Below are 18,021 nucleotides of genomic sequence, written 5' to 3'. Positions count from 1 at the left end.
GAGGGGGTAGTTAGGCTCAGCACTAACTGACATAGGGGACTCTTTCCTGGGCTCCGCTCTTGGGTTTGGAGGGTTTTGGAACGGAGGGTGTCTAGGCATTTAAGTTAATTAAAAAAATTGAGTGCTCCCTTTTGTTAATTATTTTGTTAATTATCAGTGGGTATCTACCTAATTCTGCTCTATATGCATTATTTGGTGTACGTGTAAAATTTATCTGCAGAATTCTGCATGTAAAGATGGAGGATGTTGGAAGAAGTTGGATGTTCGTCCTAATGGGTATAGCTATGATGACTGAGTGGACCCCATACTTCACTACCACACAGCGCAATGGGCAGGATCACACTATCAGATATTTTAAGCCAGATTTTAATTGGAATTTGAAAATTATGAAATAATCTCTTAATTACATTTAAGCTCTTCAAGCTTTTTCTTTTAATGCATTCACTGCAATGTTGAAACTCCCTGATACTGTTATGGTTATACCAAGGCAGGTATATCTCATACTATGTTCAATGATATGATTATTTATGGTAAACTGGTACTTGTTCTCCTGACATCTGACATCTGACATCATCTTTCTATTATGTCCATCTGTTGCTGTAGTCCTTGTTCAGTAAGAAACATTAGAACAAGGTCATCAGCATAACACAGAAACTTCATCTCTCTATCAGGAGGGAGAGGCCAGGAACAGCACATTGATCCAACTGAAAGGAAAGTTCATTTATACACACATTAAATAAAGTTGGACTTAAATTGCAACCCTGACAAACACCTATTCTCTGGGTGAAGAATTCAATTGTTTGTTTGTCTCCAGCACACCCATTTTTCAAACACATTGATTTAACCAGATCATACATTTTGCCTCCTATACCACAATGTAGGAGTCTGTAATAGAGCCCTTTCATATCAAATAGAGTTGAAAGCTTTCGTGAAATCAGTAAAACAAGTGAATATCTCACCACATTTTGTTTGGTACACATGTTTTGTTAATTAAAGTGGTATATACATAGTCGGTGGTGCAGTGTTTTGGGAGGCAGCCAGTTTGACTTTTACTCGAGATGGAGTGTTCATCAAGGAAATCTAGTAATCTTTTATTTAGAATACTACGGAATAATTTACCTACACAACTGCTGGTACAGATGCCTCGGTAGTTACTAGTCTCTGATTTGTCCCCACTCTTATGAATGGGGGAAATGAGCCCTTTGCACCAGATGTCATGAAAACATCCTGACTGTAATATGATATTCAACAACTTCAACGCTGCCTCCTGCATCTCTGGGATGCTGCATTTGAGTATTTCATTTTCAATGCTGTCTGGACCAAAAGCTTTCCTTGGCCAGAGAGATTTTGTCTGTGTGGTCAATTCTTCCCAAGTAATTGGGGAATCAAGGGGGTTTTGATAGTCTTTAATTGTGTCTTCTAATGTTTGGAGTTTTTCTTTTATAATACATTGATCTGAATTAATTAGATTTATGGGTATGTCTTTGTACAGATTTTCAAAAAGTGCTCCCCAGATGTCACCATTTTGAATGGTAATGCTTGTGGTTGCTTTGTGTTGAAGTTGTTCCACATATTTTGATAATGTCATTCTCAATATCTTCTAGTTTCATGTTGGTATAATTTTGTTTTTTGTTCCTAATTGTATGTTTATATTAGCTTAAAATTTCTTTATACCTAAAGTGTAAGGCTGGGTTGTTTGGTTAGCGATGTTTTTCATTTGCTATTTTTCTCATGTCTTTTCTGATGGTCTCCCATTCTTGATTAAACCATTTGTCAAAATTTTGCCTTTTTGTAGCTTCCTTATGAAATAAAATATTGATTTCATCAATGGCCTTGTTCACACCATCTCTGGTAGGGACATCCTGATTTTTGTCATTCATCAGATCAGGTGAGCTCATGGCCATTATGAATCTGTCCCATCTGTAATTTATACAGCTTATTGGGTGCCATTTTTGTATCACACATTTGACCTGAGAGTTTAAAGAACACATTTATTTGGTTGTGGTCTGAAAGGGGGGGATTGCAGTGAATGCACTGATAGTGGCGGGGTCCATGCCAGTCTACATAGTCTACTACACTAGATCCAAGTGGTGAGGAGTATGTGAATCTCCCTAAAGAGTCCCTCTGAACCTACTGTTAACTATGTAAAGGCCTAAGGCCCAATAAAGATGCACTACCTCCCTGCCACTTTGATTTATTTCGGAGTCAAGGTTGTTCCAATGGGTGATGGTTGGGGTGGTAAACAGGGGAAACTGACCAAACACATGGTTATTGCCCTGTTGGTAGATGACACCAGGTTCAGTTCCTGTTGGTCCATTCAGATCTCCAATTAGAATTACGTTTCCCTGGGCTTGGAAATAGGCCATTTCTGAATGAAGAGTTTCAAAAATGTCTTCTTCAAAATAAGGAGAATCTACTGGGGGTATATAAATAGCGCAATATATTGATCCCCATCAGCCATGCCCAGGGTTTGATCTAACCTTAACCAAATATGTGATCTACCCTGTTTTACTGGTGAGATCTGACGGCAAAGATCTCCTTTATACCACACGAACATCCCCACCCCCACCCCCGATGTTCTGCCCTTGCGTATATTTTTTGAATTCTATAGAGGGCACCATGACTTCATTATATCCTGGAGGACAGTGAGTGAGCAGATCATTTTAACACCATGTCTCTGTCAACACAATTACATCAACGTCTTTGATAGATTTCATGAATTCAGGGTTTCCACTTTTCAGCTCAAAGGTTGAGGAGTCGAGACCCTGAATATTCCTGCAGCTTATATGAAATGAATACATTAAAAACAGTCAAAATGAACCTGTATAGTGAGACAAATATGAAAACACCTACAACTATCTATACATATACAATAATAAATAATAATATGACATAAATTCCATGGAGGCACGTACTATGTTCACTAGTACTACTACTGTTATAACTACTAGTATTGCTATTATAACTACTACATTTAACAATACATTTCCATGTTGTTCTTTTACTGAAACGGGAAGGTTTTCTGAGTATGTAAATCTTAGCTGAACAGAAGCCAGGTGCAAAGAGTGTGCAGCATCTCCCTGATGTTTCCCAGCTCAGGGGGAGGGACTGTGGGACTCATGTGGACCTTAAAAATGTCTTCAAACCTCTGGTGGATCTTAAAAATGGCCTCTGATGCTATTGATTTCAAACATTTCATGCACTTGCAGAGTTATATTTTAAAGCTTCGTTTTGGCCTCGCTTTAGTGGCAGCCTACAGAACATTTTTCATCAACAGGGTTTTCTAAAGTGCCAGTGTAGGCGTGGGACAAAAAAGACAACTTTCCCACCATCGCCTTTGCATATTATAATGTCTATTGCAATCATAACGGACAACATGAAAACACTGATTGCTAGTGTAGTTTCACTGGCAGCGGAAGCTGTTATTAACAGCTGTAACTCAAAATTATTGTGCTGGACATTGCAGCCTAGCTGTTCTGGGAAAAAAAGATCACCTCTCTGCATGACCAGTATAGATTGAATTTCACATGGCACTGAGAAGGCTGTGTTCTCTCCTATCTCCCCACCAATTCTGTCCTAGACTATGTTTATCTCTTATCACTGCATCCTAATGGTTTAGTATGGTACTGTACAGGAGCTGTGAGGGATAAATCACCAGGGGTCTAGGTGCTGTGAGGCATGCACACCCAGAGGGCTCCTCTCTCCTCTGTGAATTTGCTGAAACCCCCTGGTTACCATGGAAACCTCTTTATCACCAGCAGTTATGGTGACATTGACCCAGAGCAAGGGCCGGGGCTAAGTGTGATGACCTCACGCCATTTGTTGCAGGGTGCCTTTCGATGACCTGTGTGGTGCTCTTCTGTTTCTGGAGGATATGTGCTCCATGAGACCACACGCAGAGGCATGAACACACACACACAAACACACACGCACATATCTGCAGCCTTGTCGTGTTTGTGTTCTTCCCTCTAGCACTCTATTGTGATATTGTCTGCTTGGGGTTGCATGCATGTGCAAGTGCGTGCACACTTGGAGCTAAGGGACAAGGTTTGAGGTAACATGTGCCTCTCATGATGGATGACCTTGGGGGAGCCATATCTCATCCGTTGCTCTTTGTGCTGCTCAGATCACAAGATATCAGCCGAGCTACGTTCCCGATGCTGCCACCAGTCCTCTAGATAACCTCTCAAATAGCCACACATTAATTGCCACGACACACCTCTCTCTGTCTCATCACTGCAAACACTATACACCTTGACAAGTCATTTATTCTTATTTTCAATTTTACAAACGTATTTTTCATAATATAAGTGAAACAAATCTGCCAATTGGATGTGATAGCTCATTTGTTTCTGTCATGCCAAAGTGGGACATTTGTTGAATTAAGACACAGCTTTGAAGGATTACATGTTGCATGACAGATTATGTAATATTTCTAAATATATCCCACCCATCAGGTAGATTGTTCAGGTCCTTATTTGTGGTGAGCACTTTTGGAGGACTGAATATGAAATTAAAGATTATTTTTGGATGAATAGTTTTTTATAGTCTTTATAATTAGTTTTCATAATTTCATCCTTACAGTGATGTGCATTTTCACATATTTTAAATTAAGCAACATTATGACTCATTGTACCCCAAAGTACAGCATGGAAACCAGTAAACTGCATGCTATATCTTGCTGATAAGCGACGTGTGCTATAATCTAGCCCAGTGTGGTGCGCTTTTAATTTAACTCCATCTGCTGCATTAATCCATTTCTCTCTATTGGGTAGCCATTAAGGATATGATTGGTTTATAAGGTATTTTTATGAGACGGTTTTGGCTTTTTTTCCAGCTCTACTGCAGAGTGGCCCTGCAAAAGCATTGCTGTCGTTCCCTCGTCTCCCCCTCTTACCCCTCATTTCATTTCTTCTGTGTGCCTTCCCAGCCACATCCTCTCTAATGAAGCTAAATCTAGCATGCTAAATGGGACCAGTCAGCTATGTCATTGGTGCTGGAGCGGCCATAGCTGTCTTCTATTGGCCCCCGAAGGCACAAACACCACTCCAAGACGATGAGTTGATGGCATTAGAAGTATTCACAGTACAGCAGGCACAAAACAATGTAGACCCAAGCAGGCAAGCACTTATCTGTGTTAGCTCTGAAATATCGGTGGCATGCATGCATCCAGAGACAGAGGCACCCATATGTGGGCTGGAGAGAACAGATAAAGTAACAGAGTCAAAATGTGTGTGTGAAAGTGCAACTGTAGCTGCAGTCAGGATCAGTACTGTACCAGAGATCAAGAGCAGAGAGACGTGCTCTGCAGGATACCAGCCCTTCGATTGCACCGCTCTCAGCTTCAAAGTTCTCAGCTTCAGGATTTTGTATAGAATCTAATGGCTTTGGAGTGTGAGTGCACACAGTAACACAAGTGGAAAAGCACCGTAATATAGGACCCTACATGACAATCCAAAAAGCACACACACTTATAGATACATGCACACGCTCACACACACAGTGTGTCAAATCTGCTACTGAAGTCCAATATATCCCTCACAAACCCATTAAAGGTGCTTCATACAACAGCCTCTCACAGAATACAGAGAGAGGGATAGTGAGAGCAGCACAGACTGAGAGAGAAACGCAGAGAGTAGGAGAGCCGTGTATTTGTCAGGTGCTCAAAGTTAAAACTAATTCTGGCAGGTAAAAGTGTGCGTTTTATGTACTTTTATGTGATTTTGAAAATAAAAATATACAGTTGTAACCCTTTTTTTGCTTAATAAGTTGTTTGCTTGGATACAATATTATTAAGAGTGGCTTTATTCTATTTGTAGAGGATTACAGAATAACACTGTTCTATCATTTCTAAGCTTATCTTAACTACCTGAAAACGAACTGATGCCGTACCGACCTTGCACAGCAATAGTCAAGCCACATGTTTTTGAACAGCATCAAATGAGAGCGTGTATGATACAGTATACTGAATATGAGCGTGCTCACACACACAAGACACACAGATAAATATTGTCACCGTTCAATAGGTGTAAACAGTCTCATAGAAATCATTGATTACCATTAGTGGTAACTTTTTTGTGGTAATGAGTAACTCAACATGTTACTTTGTTGATCCCCTAACTTTTCCTCTAACTCACTTATTCACAGAAACAGCTTGACAACTTCTTAATGGATTGGCACAAAACATGGTACAGTTCCTGGACAATGTATTTGAATGATGATGCCCTGATGTTTTTTCTAGCACCATGAACATGGAGCAAAATATCTCAACAACCATTGGATGGATTGGCACAATATTCACATCCCATCAGGATAAATTAATCCACTTCAGTGTCATCTCGTGCCATCATAAGTTCAAACTTATATACTTTGGTTTATAACCAAATATTACATTCACATCAGCCTCCTCTAATTTGCGTGAAGTGGTAATTTGCAAATGATAGTATGCTAACATGCTGAACTAATATGGTAAACATACCTTCATTACATTTGTCAGTTTATTCACCTAGTTTATGGTCAGGTTAACACAAAACAGACATCTAGGACATATTTTGTTCATTCACAGAGTTAATATGTTGAAGGTTTGCTTACTAAAATCCATTCAGCTTTCATACGTCATCATGAGCAATTTCACATCTCTGAAGATTGTTGTTCCACGGACACAGATGAAGGATGGAAGAAAAAAAGTAGTCCCACTCAAGTTAAAAAATGAATCACTGCAGCTTGTTTTGACCTACATATATCTACCTGGGTTGAAGTAAGACACCCATATATGGCTGACAATCTGGTCTCCTCGCCGCTCTGCCCCTATTTGACATTTCAGCCTGAGGAAATGACTCTTCTCTGGCATTTATTCACTGCTCCAGGGTTTTCAGAGCCCTATAGCTGCTGTCATTTACACTTTTTTAAAGTGTGTGTTAGTGCTACACTTTTCTGTATAGTTAAACAGTGACTGACTTTCCTCTAAAGAGACAGAATGGCAGTAAAAACGACTACAGTGTCCCTCAGTATTTCACTTCTGCATACAGCTATTGCATGACATGCACACACACACACCCAGACGATGCATGTTGTACAGTAAAAGCAAGCCAAAGCCCTCAGTGTGTCACCTCTGTCATAGTGTTAATTAGACAGTGTCACCGTCTGTCCCCAGTGACATTTATTGCACATTTGAATATTTTACCCAGACAGATGGTAAGAATGTCAAAGCGTGACACTGAGTTATTAAGCCTTAGCCCTCTCCCTCGGCGACAGAATGCAGGGCTTGTCAGCACTCGATTGTTTTAATAACTCACTGGCAGTACAGCAGCAAAGTTTGCCCTGACTCTCTGTGCTGCAGCTAGTTCCTAGGGCATAGGTGAAAGAGCCCACACACTCGCACATGCACATGGTAGCACACACACAAACACATACCAGCATGGGCGCAATATCGCTGAATGAAGATGTGCAGGAATTCCCTCACTGAATAAAAGAACAGGTAGCATGCCTCTGCGACCCCTTCACTGACATTATCCATCTGCAGACTTCCATATGCCTTTCTATATGACATATGACCTTCACCATCTTGTCAGACGCATATCACAGCATGGATGTGCTCCATAACCTTAGAATATGATCCCACAATGTCACACTACAATCAGATCATTCTCACTTACTTTCTGTACAAAGGACTCATGGTATTGCAGACATCCAGCCTGCTCATATTCTTCCACAAACACAATAAAGGAAATACATCTCTTTCAAAGAAACATTATGGTTTGTACACACTGTTCATTATAACTTTCAAACATAGTATCTGTGTAGAAGACACTATGTTCTCTCACCTTGAGAAAAGCTATTGAGAAGTTAAAGTATGTGTTGTGATAAAGTTGACTTGCTACAAACTTGTTAAAGTCATCAAAGTGCATGAACACAACAGCAATTATTAAAAAAAAAAAAAAAAAGGTGTAAGCTCTCCTCCCCTAACAAGTGAAACAACACTAACATGGGAGAATCAGAGAGATTTCAGAGGTGAATCTGGCCTTGTTGGCATGGTGCATACTCGTAGCAGCAGGGGCAGAGAAACCTGCTTAAATGAAGTTCTGCTGGCAGGTGTTCGGTTGGATCCTTATCATCTGATGATCAAACAATGGCAGATTGTGTGGCAGAAGCTGTGGCAACAATCCCTGTTGCAGAAGACTTATACTAAGGTGCAGTAGAGTGAGGTAAATGTCAGTTGGGTAGCATATTAAACTGTCTATTAGGCTATTAATAGACATCATTCAGGCCAAACAAATTCACAACTTTCAAGTGCACTAGGTGATACATTACGGTTACCTTGTTCACACTGGCACTGTGCTGGACATTGCCTAAATATTGGTTATTTATTATTGTTGTACATGGTTGGATTATCTGCATTTTTCTATCACATAAAAAAGCAAAGTATCTTAAAGGCTGTCTCGTTTAGAGACAGCGCAGTAAACCTGGTAAGTGTGTGAAAGTAGCCAGAAAATAAACTGAGCCCACTTGTCAACATTATTACATGCTACGTTTGGTAAACGGACTCGCTGTTACTTAAAGATTGCAGTGTAAAATTAGCATTAACAACTGAGCGAATGCAATTTCAGCGCTGAATTTTTGCATTATTCATTTGCCATATTGGGGAGAAACAGAATGAAATTGTGATTAAAATTGTGTGAAGAACACAGGGAGAATAAAAAAGAAGTCTGAAGTATGCCTGTCACAACCGTGGCATCTGTCTAAAAAGGGCCGGGGTTTTGTGGAGAATTCAAGTGAGCTATAAATTGTGAGATGATTCTTGCATTTTTACAGAACCTGTTATGGATGTGAAGGCCCTTTAATGCAGATAAATACTGGACAAATATTGATCTGTTGGCGGTTTATTTTTGCCGGCACACTGTAACAAGCCTGTAGCCCCCAGAAGTGGAATCCTGGCATTCACTGTTAGCGTGTAAAAAATTCTCTTCCTCTGTTGTTTTTGCAACTGTATGAGTCTATAATATAAGCCTTTTTTTTTTTGGTTATTCTGATTATATCCTCATCGCTGTCAGTGTGTCTTATTCCCACAGCTCATTCTCATCTTGTCCGTCATTTCTCCCATGAGTTTTTGAGCTTTGTGTAATTACCCAGTTTGTTTGCACCTTGGCTCTAACCTGTCTTGTCATAGCCAGCTTGTGTTCACAGGAAGCATGTGTGTGTGCACGAGGGTTTGTATGCGCCAATCAGTCTTTAGCAAATATGGGTGTGACAGGCAAGAGCATGCAACAGTGCAAGTGTGTTTCTCAGCACATGTGTGCGTCACCCCGAGCCCACTCTGGCAGACACGGAGAGACAGAGAGAGGGACCTTGTCGTCTCTAATCCCTTTGTTTTGAGTCAGATTAGAGCTTTGCGAGGCGTTTGCGAGGCCTGCAGAATGTGGATTTAAGGATTAGTCTAATAAACAGAGGCTCTGTGGCACTCTGCAGCCCAGTGTGGAGATTACACAAGCACAGAGAGCAAGGAAAAGAGAGGGGTGGATTGCCCCTGTACCCACACCCCCACTCTTCATTTCCACCCTGACAAATGAGAGGATGAGAGGAGAAGAGACATAGAGGAGAAAATGGAAGGTGGATGAGTTCTCTTCACAGTTTCTGATCAGTGTAGCAACTTTCATCCATCTCCTCCCCTGCAAGGACTATAACTCTGATTCACATATGCAAGCCTTGAGATGCGTGACTCTTATGACCTCAACGAAATTTCATAATTATTGCCATTCATGGCAGGCTGATCACAAGGGATGTTCACTCATTCAGATAGAATGTTCAGCAATGCACAAATAATGCATTCAACAAGTATTCAATATTAACTGAGAAGTCTCAATGGAATCCAGCTATTAGTCCCTTGAAAAGCTCCTCAACATTTTCTAAAGCATACAATACTGTTGTAGACTGCTCAATGTCATTTTGGTTTCGCTTCATTTCAGTACAGTATGGAAATCAAGTTGCAGAGACTTGAAACTTGATAGAATGAGGTTCAAAGTTCAGAGTATATTTTATATTATTTCCGTAAGTGACCTTATTGTTGTGTGGCAGTGCAGATGAAAGGCAGCCTCATTTGTAAAGTCTACCGCTGACTGATGATGTCTTCACGTGCTAATGAGAGGCTCCAAAATCTGAGATATGAGAGCTTGCTGCACAACAGCATGGCATTCAAAAACCAACTTGTTGGAAATTCAAATGCAAATGACACATTAACCACTGACATCATGAAATTATCATGTGAATTTGACGTCTTCTTGGATGTCAGAGGCAGCATTACTCTTGTTGCAATGTGCTATTATGATGGCGGATTGTACAAAAATAACTGTAGTGTATCAATATCACAACAATGTCAATGACAGGGGGAAAAAAACGTGCCAATTTATACAAATACAAATAGTGACACAACCAGTGAATACCACAACCGATCACACTTAATAAGCAAGCGATTTTTGCTATTTGGCTCAAAGAGGTGTTGGAGGTAATGGGGCGAGGTGTGTGGGAGAGAGAGTGATGAAATGTTTCCTGTCCTGCACGCCCCTCAGCTGTTGGCTCACAGATCATCTTGGATCCAAAATGGGCCGCAGTTTCCAGTTGAACTGGAGCCAGTCCCAGCCATCATTTTACCTTGTGTGCATGTGTGTGTGTGTGTGTGTGTGTAAGTAGTTGTTTTTTTTTTTTTTTCTGTGCATGTGTGTCTCTGTGTGTGTGCGTGCACTTTCAACATGCCAACCGAGATCGAAGACATGATTAATGACTCTTCATGGTGTGGAGCCTCTCAGTCAGATCCCCGTCCAAAGCACATACAAGGCAGGCTTGTGTGTGTGTATGTGTGTGTGTGTGTGTGAGACAGAGAGAAAGAGAGAGGTCATGGCTCACTTATAGATGTGGATTCATACAGGAATATTTATATATGCTAATATATGTGACTATGACTTTCTGTACACACATACACACACTTCTATCACACTGCAGGAAGTAATCAGGATGCCCGGCCCTGACACTAAAGCTCCCGCTAGCCTTTTCTCTAGACACACGCGCACACACATTTTTTATGCAGCTTAAATTTGTTATTCATACAGTGCAATTGAAAATATGTTGTACATAATCAGATATTTGTTGAAAAAGCTATTAATTACTATACATCCTTAATACTAATTATGTTCACTGTGCACCCTCTGAAAAGATTGTACTGTTGAAAACAACAAATTAAACATCAGGATAATAAGGATTTGCACTAAAGATATAATGTCAAGTGTAAGCTGCTCTTAGGGGAAATATGAACATGTAATTGGATGCTTTGATAAACTGTATGTGTAATATTTTAATCTTAACGATATTCAAACCTTGAGTAAGACGCTCTTTCTAGAAACAAGATTCATGCACCTTTTTTGTCGATGTGCAATTAAATACAAGCTTCATACAACAATTTGCTTTTCCTCTTTATTCTCTCGCAACCTCTCTGTACTCCTCTCTCTCCCCATCTACTCTTTTGTTGCTCTCAGTCACTCTGTGTCTTCCGCTCTTTGTCTTTGTGAACAAACTGTGTAAACAACTTAATTTGAGCAGCAGCACAAAAACAGCAGAAAATTGAAGCCAAATGCTTTTATAGCCACAGTTTTGTCTTTTGTGATAACAGGGCCTTGTGTTTTGAATAGCCCATTTTTTTGCTATTCAAATTCCTTTCAAATTAAAAAAGAAAGAAAGAAAAAGACACCAACTTCATCTCCTGTTGACAAAGAGTGTTGGAAGAGTGGATGAATTTTCTGATGGAGAGGCTCCATGCTGAGTTTTATCAGGCTTTTAGCTGCCAATCCTGTTGGATGATCGTTGCTTTTGGTTTGGTTACAATTGAATTAAATGAGCCAGGTGATGGCTGCTTTACAGACTTTTCTAATCTGACAGTAAGATAAGATAAGATAAGATAAGATAAGATAAGATAAGATAAGATAAGATAAGATAAGATAAGATAAGATAAGATAAGATAAGATAAGATAAGATAAGATAAGATAAGATGCTTAAAGAGATACAGTAAGGGTAAGGGTGAGTAAGGGTCTCAATACAATACATTCAATATTTCAACTTATTACATAATTGTCATGTCTTCAAGAAATCAAATTTCATGATTTGAACCTTTTTGAGTTGCCAATCATAAGTACTGTATAGTCACATTCTGTTGTCATCAAAGTAAATGTTGCATGCCCACCCACACAAACATATACATACTTATCACACACACAGACAAACACACACAACAAGATAAAGAAGAAATAAAGACAAAACACAGGGTTCCTTAAAATTTATGGATGCTGGGTGATTTTGCGGCTCCACTCAATCTACAGAGTTTCATAAACTAAACTCTATATCTTGTGAAATTGTTGCTTTCCTCCGACATTGTCCTTTCAATACTCAAGTAGTATTTCATGAATGTTTTCCTTTTTTGAAGTGTAGGTGCTTCTTCATTTTCCGATTTTGCAATATTAGCTTCTTATAAACTACTGACAATAAAGAATTTGCCATCCAGTTGGATGTCTTATTTTCCCAACATTTTGAAGGAGACAAATCATTGGTGAAAATACAGCTTTACAATTACAAGTTCTTGAAATCCATCTTCCAATGTTCTTCCAAATCTTTCTAATTTACCAAAGGACATGTATGAGGAAGTCACTCTGCATGCCATATTTTAAACATCTATCTGAGGAGCTGGTGTCAAATTTATGAATTCCATCTCTACTATAGTATATATTCTTGTCATTAATTTATAATGAATTAGATGTAAATTTTCATTAGTAGTAATTTTATATGTGAGTTATAAACATCCCTTCCATTTTTCTATTTATATATGTATTTATTTATTTACTTTTTGCATCTACCATGCCAAGATCTCTATTCCATTTGTTATATATGTTTTCTTCATTCTTCATCGAATTCAGCTTGGTAAGAATATTGCATACAGCACCTATACTAATTATCTCTTTTTATCCCTTTATTTAGAATAGAAATTGCAAATTCTTAAAAAAAAATCTATGTTTTTTAGTTTATATTTATTCTTTAGTTCCTGCAATGAAAGTACTGAGTTATGGTTTATAATATATGATCATTTCTGAATTCCACAGTTTATCCAGAATTCCCAGTGTAGTTGAATACTTATTGATGGGTTATTCAAAATTTGAATATGTTTTGGGATTTGTATTTCTTGACCTATTTTTTTTTTACATTTTTAAACAAGCATTTAATGTACCATTAATTACAAATATTTACTGGGGGAGTTTTTTGTTTGTTTGTTTATTTTTTGTTATTTTTGCTTGGAGAAAAGATCTAGCACTAAACTATTAGGCTATAACTGATTTTCAATATCTACACATGGTTCCTCATTGGTATTGCTAATTCTATGACCAGTATAAATCATTTGAGCTGTGTTATGATAAAACTCTAAATTGGAAAGGTTTAGGCCTCCCTCCTCTCAGGGATAATGCAATAATTTTCTCCTTAATCTGTGAGCTTTGTTAGACCAAATAAACAAAAAAAAGAAGTGAGTTCACATATTTCAAAACAAACTTTGGTGGGGTAATGGATATAATTATTTCTAAATAAAACATTAAATTAATCTCCATATCAGACCACCTGTCAATGTCTTGCTTAAGGTTTTTAATTAAGAAGAAAGAAAATCTTTACACAGCTTTAACTTATCTGAACTAATATAGCAACCAAGGTGTTTAATATTCTTTTTTTGCACTTTAAATTGTTTGATTTATACTTTTGTCAGTTACCATTAATCCTTTTTTTCCTATATTAATTTTATAACCTGATAGCTTTGAAAATTAATAATATTTAATCATAATTTCAATAACATATGAAATGGAAGTATACAGAATGTATATTTCAGTTACCTGCTCTGATATCGACAACTGGAAACTGTGCAAGCTCTGTTGTATAGTTTAGTCAAGAATATATAAGTCAGGATAGTTTGTAGCTCATACAGACGGTGTACATGCCCTGCTTGTGCACCACCCTCATTGGCTGCATTAAGAGTCATCTGGACAGGAAGCCTCCCGCAGTGTGATGGCCCTATAACAGCATCTATAGCACTCACACACCACCTTCATGCTTATTTGATAAATGAGAGCAGTGGCTGGATGGAATCTTTGCAGCTAATTGTCTTTGGGTATCTAGCCAATGTACATGTAACCATTACAAATGCAGTGAAATAATATGCACAGCAGAGCCAGGTCGACTGTGATCGGCGTGTTCCCAGAGAGGGTTGTTTCTGCAGCATTTCTTCAGGCAGATTTGAGGCATGATGCAACAAAGCACAAAATACCTGCAGGCAATTTCAAACCATAAATGTACTAATGCACCAACTGCTGAAATATTGCTTTCAGTGGCCTGCTGTTTTGGCAATATTTTTGTTTCACTTTGTGTGGACTGACTGAATTTGCCACCTCAGCAAGAATTTGACATGTTTGGGGAGGGGGGGGGGCATGGTTTGTTTACAATTTTAATCTGTATATATCTTGTTGTGACAGAATGTGTCAGATGTGTCTGGTTTTTGACACATTAAAAAGCTAGTCTGCTCATTTTCCATGTGTGAGAAACAGTCTTGGAGCACGTGATAGGGTAAAAAACTGTCTCTTAAAATAGCTGCATCTGTATTTAAAGCCTTGTCTGTGTCAAAACAGTTTATATTGCCTCCTTCTTTTCTTTGATATTTGGATTCTGTTCTTGAAGGGGTTCATCTTGTTTGAGGCTTGCTAATCCATTGATATCATTAGCTTCCTATTAACTGGGTGTGATTTCTAGTTACAGTGGATTTACATTGTGTCACTTTCCATATTTCTCTTCCCAAGCTCTTATTTTCAGAGAAAAGGCCATTATCTGTACCAAACTTCACCTCTGTAATTTCCAAAATGAATTCTCCACCCTCCCTGTCGTCTTCCAATTACATTTCTCATTCTGCCTGGATTTCATGGTCACTTCACGGTCACACGCATGTCTCTTTTCTCCTTCATCTAACCACCCTTTCTTGTCTGTCAAGGAAACGCAGCTACAAGCAGACTCATGCAGCTGTTTGCACAGTTTTGTGTGTCTGTTTGTCTGTCTACTGAGTCTGTCTGGGTGTTTGCATATAAATATGCATGTATCTGTGTGCCTGACTGGTAGCATACCATGAAATTACGGTATGTGACTAGTCGGAATGACAATAAGTCATTATACTTCTGATAAATGAGATAATCCGCTTCAGTGTGATGATCAGGGGAGGTTGGGCCGCTGTCACCGGAGTAATTAACAAGCAAAAGTTTTGGTGTGTGTGTGTGTGTACAAAGGTGTGTGCTTCAGCGACCTTGAGGAAAACACCTGTGTGGGTGGAATGTGATTGATATGCGTTCCAGATCTCGTGATTGACCCCCTCGTCTGTCTCAGCTTTATCCATCTATCTCTCATTCTGTGTCCTTTCTCCTCCTTCTCATGTGACAGCTACACACACGCACACAGAGCACACAACTGTGTTTCCGTCACTTCAGAGGACATTACATTGACTTACATTCACTTCCTGGAGATTTACCCTAACCATAACCACTTCTCGTCTAACCGTAACCCTGACTCTAACCATAACCTCACCCTAACCTAACCCTAACTTTAAACAAAGTCTTCAGCCTAAAATGTAATGAATTATGGGAGGCAAGTCCCCATATGTGACTGTAAACAGATTTAAGTCCCCACATGAAGAACACCTGGTACACATATTAACTGTGTATCAATACACTTGGGGGATATATATAAAATATATAATATTATGGGGGGGGGGGTACTGTAACTATTTTTTGTTGAACATCAACCAGGTGTGTAACTTCTTGTTGTGTATCTTCTTGTCATGTTGCTAGGCAGCCAGCACTACAGGTGGAGAAGCTGCACAGAAGTATTGGGGTGGGCGGATAAACAGTTAAAGCATTTGACTCTCCCATAACACCAAAAAAGTGTCCTTCTTTTATTTCTGCTTGTGTAGGGATTAAACAATCGAGATAACATTTGTTAATCTGTCAATTTAGAGGTGCTATTAGAGGTATTGTTTACTTTGAAGGTAGCTGGGCTAGTTGCCTTGAATTCGATTGAAGCACCTGCTTCAGTTTTCTAATCACTTCCTAGCACCAGCTCTGTACTTAACAGACATGAGAGTGGTATTGATATTCTCGTCAAACTTTAAAGCCAATAAACAAATTTCCCAAAATTGTGAACATCTTTAACATAATCATAATCATATCCCTAACCTCTATCATATGTATTCAGCACACACTCATGCACACACAGCTGCACACACTCACAAAGCCTTGTTTGCCCATTGTTTGCATAATGCCAGTCACAATGTCCCCGCATTTTCTGAGCCAGTATCCCTCTCTATTTCCTCACCCTCCATTCAAGGTACAAACACATTAAGGTTGAACTCCTAATAGCCTGTGTGATGGATGCCGAAGCGTAATGAGCTCTTTATGAGACTTAATACCTACTGTTAATCAATGGACATAGCAGGGCACTTTTCAATACTACCTTCTAAGCATTTTAAAATGAGCCCTCATTGAATAGATTGACTCACATTCTGTATCATTCTCTCTCTTTCTCTCCCTTCTCATTCTTCCTCCACCCCAGCGTGCAATTAGTTACATCGCATATTCTGAATCAAATGACGCCTCTTCTGTAGAAATGCTGCTATCGCCTGCTCTGATATTGATAAATACTGTCCAAACTGAGAGATATTTTGATGAAAATGCAATGCTACGCATTAATGCAGTGGGTGGACTAGACTTTCCTTGGCCTCAAGCAATAGAAACATGGATGACCTATTTATTACCATAAATATCCCATACAGGCAGCTGCTGGAAGCGTTCCTGTCAATTACTGCTGGTTGTTGTATTGTTGTACTTTGATCTTTAGCTGCTAATGTAATGCGTTGCTCAAGGCCGCTGCACTAGTATCATGCTGTATTAGCATCATAATCATGTATAATCTGCATCCACAAGTATAAGATATGAATAGATTAAAAGTGGGCTGGTTGTGATGTAATAGATATGGACAGATCCGGCGTTAGTACAGAGGAAGTGTCTTGATGTACATCATCATGTTACATGTCTTGTTACAAGCTGTGTCAAGTTCAGGTAACACTATTGTCTCATTGCAGGTGCATACTGTATATGTGCATTTGAGTGTGTGTGTTTCTGGTGTTTGTGATATTTTGTGTGTGTGTGTGTGTGTGTGTGTGTGTGTGTATCTGCATCTGGGTGTGTTTGATTATCCCTTACAGCCTCTAAGGGAGCAGGATTCATTCTCACTCTGATAATGAGGGAGAGACTGGCAATGCCCTCAAGTCATTTTTCCTCTTCTTCCATCCTTCCTGTTGCATCCGGCTGCTTTTCGTTCTTTCTCACCCTTTACCTTTTCCAATCTAGATAATCTGCGTCTCTTTTCCCATCATTGTTGTTTCTCTCTGCTTTCCGCCCATTTTTGTTTCTTTATTCTCTGCCCCTCCTTGTCATCATTGGTTATTTATGTGTCTGTAATCATGTGTTGCTGACATCAGTTTAGGATGACTGGACCATGTTTAAGTCACTCTTTGTTTTTATGTCATAGATTTAAATGCTGGCTGACTATTTTTCATCAGCCTGGTCGATAGTTGACTACTTCTGTGGACCACAGCGCTGCCAGCTCTGTTTCTCCCTACAATAGCCTTACTTATCCTGCATCAATACTCCAATGTGTCGTATATTTGCCTGGCTGCTCAAATGTCCATGCGCCACGCTCCCCCTTACCGAGTCACAGCAGTGCAATTGTTAATTCTATACCAACCTTTTGCTGTCTTTTCTACTCCTTCCATCTCTCCCTCGCTCTATCTCTATTTTCCAGGTGACTGAAGTGAAGACTGACATTACGGAGGCCCACTAGGAGGCCCCTCCATCTCCCCCCACCACCACCACCTCCTCTTCCTCCTCCTCCTCTACTCCCTGCTTCCATCTC

The 18,021-nt window shown here is 39.3% G+C and overlaps 1 long non-coding RNA gene across 1 annotated transcript in view; it reads left to right on the top strand.

Moving 5' to 3' along the window:
* Positions 1–17,983, top strand: part of LOC121902529 — a 54,406-nt gene extending 36,423 nt beyond the window's left edge. Inside the window, exon 3 of the long non-coding RNA XR_006097576.1 lies at positions 17,911–17,983. This is a non-coding gene — a long non-coding RNA (uncharacterized LOC121902529). The remainder of the gene's footprint in view (positions 1–17,910) is intronic.
* Positions 17,984–18,021: the final 38 nt, after the last annotated feature.

This window comes from Thunnus maccoyii, chromosome 8, assembly GCF_910596095.1.
Source record: "Thunnus maccoyii chromosome 8, fThuMac1.1, whole genome shotgun sequence".
Taxonomy (NCBI): Eukaryota; Metazoa; Chordata; class Actinopteri; order Scombriformes; family Scombridae; genus Thunnus; species Thunnus maccoyii.
This window is presented reverse-complemented; position numbering and strand designations above follow the sequence as displayed.